Raw genomic sequence first — 6326 nt, forward strand, 5'->3', positions numbered from 1 at the left:
TTCCCCTCCAGGCGAAACTCGAAGTATCTCCGCCGCTTACCCTGCTGTGTAACCTAACAATCCATAGACAACCTTGATCATCCATTGCAAAGTTATCTAAGCGTTGTTCTTCTTGTGACAATAAAAAAAGAAAAAGAAGCGTTTGCTAGCGATAATGTTCGTTTCGCCATCGGAGTCGTCCATCAAAATGCTCCCACCAAACGTGTCCTGCACAGAGTCACCGAGACTATCATCCGGTTCGTTCCAGCCCATTCCATTGGGCATTCCCATATTTTCAATCATCCTCTATACCGATTGGTCCGGGTAAAACCTATTAAGAATCCTTTTATTCGCCAGCTCTGCGACCCTCAGATCCGCCATTTGACCCATTGAAACAAATTCTCTTCATCAGCTAAGCCACCTCCGAATGAACCAGCCATTTAAAAGAAAGCAAGGGGATTTCCAAACCCTTATCATTACGACTAAACCAAATGACAATCAGAAATCAGAAATACAAAACAGGAGACCAGCCAGGAATTTCATACTTTCCCCCCTCCAAAGATGAAGTTGACCGGAGTAAATCCATGCTTCGCGACGACGACGATCTAGCCATCGCCAGGAAGGAATTTGATATTTTCTCCTACGCTGTATTTTTCTTCAATTCACCCAGTGGTGGGGTAATAATCTGAACAATTGCGGCTCGCTGGGGAATAACGACGCTTCTTATCGATTAACTAACGTGACAGTGTCCCCCCAGAACACTCCGTTTCTCCCCCACAATGTCGATAAAGTAGAGCTCGTTTCGTTCTTCGTTGTAATAGGGACTTTCTCCAGGGGCCCCAGCAACGTTCGCGTATGTGTGGCCACGGCGGAACGAATAACATACGCAGCGTAGAGGTTTTAACACCGCACCAAAATGATCAATCCTTAAGGTGGGGCAACCCGTCTTGATATTATATAAGATAGAGAGAGCATTTCTTTTTCTCCGGCTGATATATTGTAATCTCTCTCAGCTCTGAACGCAATTACCTTTCTTTCTTCCTAATGCGAAAGTGTGACAAGAGATACTGGGGAACAATTCAATAACCACAGACAGGAATAAACCCTCATGCCCAACTGAGATACATACAATACGTCTTTGATAGCCCGTCTCCTAGATCTCAGCCAATTTGCTTGGCACTGTATTAACTGGTTTTGGTGCCCTTTCCATGACACTCTCTGTTGCATGTTAACTCGTACAGGCAGCCAAGTTCGTATGAAAATTTGTGCTCTAAACTGCCAGAGATAGAACGGGTGTAAAAGTTCTATAAGTTCCAGAATAATTGCCTTTCCATTAAACAAAAATGATAAGGCATACAGTCAAAATCTAGCGTTTGGCTGTATATAAAGATGGTGGCATTGCTTGGCCAACCGTTATCAAATACCCCGCATATAATCTCAAAGGGCTGAAAGATCCCTCAGAAGGCCTACGGAAGCACTCACGGAATCTCCAGAATCCCTTTCAATATGGAGATGCAGTCCGGACCCACAGCCTAAAACAGTCATTGCTGCGCAAGGGAGGAAATTAAACCTGAGGATGGAAAAAGCCAAAGAAACACCCCCTTTGATAAATCTCCTCAAATGATTCATTTCTTTTCGCAAGCGAAAAATGAAGTCTGCGAAACGTAGACTTGGCTTACGACCCCTGCATGGCTGATACATGCATGCCACATGGCCCCTGCGATTCTTGTGGAACCGAACACGGCTCTTAAAAGACTTACGTACAGTACTCAGCGCATATTGATCTTGGCTCATTAAGAAAAAGTGGTGTGCCAACCACTGTTGAAACATCCGCTTCTTCTGCGGAGCCGCAAGAGGGACAATACGAAATTATTGTTAAAGGTCATGGGGAACAAGGGTTTCCATACACGGTAGAGCCACTGATATGTGGCCAGCTCATTGGGCATGGCAGGGGGCCACAGAACCCCACATAGAATTGCTCCTGGGTTGGGGTTTCATAAGGATGGAGGTGGGTTTTATTATTGTTTGGGCCTTTCGGCCCGTTCCGCGTTATTCCACAACGAATTGAATGAAAGCGAGACAGCCGACAATACCAAGTGACAAAGAACAATCGATATCGGCTAAGCGTTGATTATTCGCATGATATGTACGCGGCGTATGTCTAGTACATGCACTACGTATGGGCCGTCATTCTCTACGCATGCGCTAACTTCTGATAGATAAGACTGTTGACTTTTCCAAAGTTTCTTTGACAATATGAAACCACGGCCCATGGGGCTACAAAAAGGGGGACTGAGCAAAGGCCGAAGCGGAATCTTAGTCGTCTTCTTAGTCTTATCACGGGAAAATGTAACATGGTCAGCTCGTCACACGCTAGATTGGCTTGGAGCCGTCAATCGCGTGGGAGCTGAGGAGAGCAGGGGTATCGGCGGCATCCAGCGGGGAACTTCACTTCCATGGCGTGCATTTACCACCACGTTCCTCCATACATCCTTTTCATTCCAAGACTTAACCTTCCGCTGAGGTGAAAATGGGAACGACGAGTGCACACTGGTGAGACCGAATGTCTCTTCTGTTTCAAACCTAAATGCGAAGTTGGAACTAGGCTCCTGGGATTTTCTGGTGAGGCAAAACGGTCCGGCCCGGAGCTGGGAATTTTAGTCTTTAACTTGGTGGCATTATTGACAATTGCCAGGACCACAGCAAGAGCAATGTCCCAACTCGGACTCGTTCCTTTCTAGAACTCCAGGGATCGACTTCGGCGGACAGGGGCAACGTAAACCAAGAGAAGAGAAAATAAAGGTTGGCCCCCATTGGGCTGATAACTATCCTGCAGCCACTTGCTAACTCGGTCACTAACATGCTTTTGGTGCCCAATGGGACCGGGTTTTTCATCGAAATTCCCCCTAGTTCTGCACCTAAATTCCCCAGTCCCCGGGCCCGGAGCCCCTAAAGGTTTTAAGGCGAGGACATTGGTCAAGTTATACGCCTTTTGCCTTGGCCATTATCTGCCTTGACGATGCTTGGAGCTTGGCGAGGGGAGCTAGAGCAGATAATCCCCTCGTCTGGGGGCGAGGCAACAATTAGCGTATTTTTCTGCCACCCCTATTCATGACTGTTTACTGGCTGGAAGCCGATAATCCAGCTTGCCTATTGGCCTTATAAAGGCGGTCAGGCACGACGCTAATTGTTGTCTCGCCCCCAGACGAGGGGGATAATCAAAGGTCTGCGTCGGTGTTGCAAATTCCTTCACCCTTCCCATAAGTGTCAAATGAGTGAGCAGCTTCCCATCTCCTGTTTGATCTTCAGCTCCCTGAATAATAGATCGGAAAACGCGGCCGAGGTCACCTTTCTTCCAGGCCGCCATATGTGGAGTCTTCATCATCAAAGACCCTTCCAATCAAAAAATTCCTCATTTCAGCTCATTGATGGTTGGACATTTCCTTGGACAAAGATTTTAGTTTTGATCACTAGCCTGGCTTTCATATGGGACACAAAAGACTCTGGTGATCCTGGCTAAAAAGATCCGGGGTAATTCTATCCCTGTTGTTAGAAAATTCCGGACATACTTCCAAACCAGGGTTAATAGTAATATTTAATAATGGGGAGCAATAACTATCACGCATTTCCCCGCCGGCTCGTTCCATATGGAAACTAGTAGAAGGCAATGATTAGTTCTACTGTATTCGGCTCTCCTTTTTTTCGCCTTCTCTTCAATTAGCCCCTGAGTCCTGTGTTTTCATGGCACCTCACTTTCCTGAAGGATTGATGGCTGCATCCATCAAAAGCCCACTAATATTTTATAGACTTGGTGAATATTTGCAAAACATATCTCCAGACAGAAGATGCCGTGCATAGAGATCTCATACTGTCCACCTATAGTTAACGAGGTATCTCCTTTGTCCTTGGATTAAGATCACTTTTATCTCAGAGTTTATGTAGTATTTTCTGAGGATCTTCAAATTCTGGAGAATATCTAAGTGGCTTACTATATGTACTGTAGGAAACAGATTTCATAGCAGTCAGTGATCCTTTTCATGGAGAGATTAATACTCTGTCATGCTACCGATGCCTCCGGTCCCTGGCATCCTCAGGGGTTTTTCTGTCGAGAGCCTGCCCTTACCTAGTGCCCGGTGCAAATTGCAGAATTACATACACTCAGGGACAAAGCCTGTATGATATATAGTTGAACATTTTGAAAATGACAGCGCTCGAGAGTACCCGTGACATGGCGCTTGTAGTGTATAACCTTTTTAATTGAATGGTGAAGAGTCTGACTGTGTCATATGCAATTTACTCCCACTGTATGGAGGTGAGGGCTGGACTTTTTCGACATCCAGTATTGAGATTTCCATTTATATTTCTAGTGTGTGCAAGGACTTGTAGATAGACAGTAGAGATCCCTACACACAACATATTCCATATGGAGAGGGCTATGTTGTCTAAAGATATTAGTTACCCTTGGCAATGTGTGATTGTGATTCCTCCTTCCTGGATACCTGCCAGGTTCATTTCCAGAACCCTTCGATCGTCTTCAATACGTCCACAATCCAAGCCAGTTCGTAGGGAACAATAGCCTAGGGGAGAAGTGGCCTACCAGGGTCAAGTTTCCCCTTTTCAGTACATTTATGCGCAGTACTATTGGTTGCTTTCGGGTGGATACCATAACGATACATACACGTATATTCTCCCAAGAAATCATTAGCCACGAAATTGGCTAGATAATCTTTCTATCATGTGTAGAAGAGAAATTTTCCCGAGTTCGCAAGGAAGCGCTTGGTTGTCCCGGCAGGAGACTCAGATATCGAATAATATCGAGTTCGTTTTGCCTGTGGCTGGTAGGATGCTAGGATGGGGCAAAGGGGAACTTGGCATCAACAAGGTAACAGCTGAGGGGGAAACCTGCAGCCGGGATCTGGCGTGAAGGGCTGCGTACCTTGGACTGCGAAGGGGTGGACTATCGCCATCGAACTTCAGGAGATAATAACTGTTTCCCTGCTAGAGTGCAGAAGTCGACCGCCAAAAACCCCCAGTTACGCAAATCTGATTCTGAAAACCGTTAACCCCTGGTGCTGGGAGAGCCGGCCAACTAGTAACTGTTGGGATGATATACGTATCAGATTATATCACTGAGCTTTCCTCAAGGGGGGTCAGCTGTCCAGATATTGGATTTCTATCTATCAAATGTGACACCGGCTCCATTTAACCTTAGCACACATACTAGTATATCTCACATTCCATGGCGAGTTGGCTGAATCTGTTGATGGGCTCCTTGCTTCAACTCCCACATCCCTTGAACACATGAATAATGTGATTCGGTCTTAAGCGTGAATTTGCTGGCCGGTGCAATCGCTGTCCGTTAAAGGTATTTAGTATCTAACATTACTTTGACTATTCCGGATGGGAATGCATACCAATTAGAAATTCAAAAACAGCATGGTATCATCAACGGACCGTGAAAGAGATCGGAGTGAAAAGGAGCAACAAGAGTAATCCTCAATCTCAGATCTCGCGCGACGACTGAGGTTAAAATCGCTGGACGACGTGGACTTGTACTGATATGTATACTAGTATGGATATATATATTAGTATATATTATTTGCCTTTCTCCTTCAATCAATGGGCATCTGATGGACACAATTCCATGCCCCGGAGCTCCTTGAATCAAGAGGTTTATATCCTCCATTTTTCGTTATCATCTACACACCCAGCTTCTCACAAAAATTCCTCATGGAATTGAAAGGCATCCAATGTAGTTTGTCTTCATCAAGGACAAACGTCCACATGGACGGACTTCAAGTTCTCAATTTGAAGGCAGCGACAGAGAGATGCGGTCATTATTACTCCTACCCGCAACAACTGCCTGCTCAGTACGTCTGTACAAGTAGTGTATAGTATGTACATACATCGTTCGTGTGTACATCGCGAGAAATGCGTATCGAATGGCGAAGAATTATTCCCAGAGTACAAATGGGAAAACGTGACCAAGTTGGCAAATGGCATTTTCTTTGTTCCACTACTTGGGTCCGGAAGGGCTTTCCGGAGCTATAGCCCATAGTCGAACAACTCTTTGTTTATTAGATATTCAGGGGGGTCGGCCATTCTATCGAGTTATAGCCATTTTGGGCGTTGTGCATGGTTCTGATGCGAACTGTTGCGAAGGCTTGATCTGATGTTGTACAAGCCGTGCCATTACGTGCGTTGATGAGGAACCGCCTGTGAATGGCATCTGAAATGCTGATCAACCATATAGTCACTGAATATCGGCGTGACACACGACCGAGATTGTTTCGTTCCCTGATTTAAACGCCCTAACCATGGCCCTGAATGGTTTGAATAATATACAA

The sequence above is a fragment of the Histoplasma capsulatum genome, genomic scaffold, assembly GCF_000149585.1.
Source record: "Histoplasma capsulatum NAm1 scaffold_7 genomic scaffold, whole genome shotgun sequence".
Lineage (NCBI taxonomy): Eukaryota > Fungi > Ascomycota > Eurotiomycetes > Onygenales > Ajellomycetaceae > Histoplasma > Histoplasma mississippiense.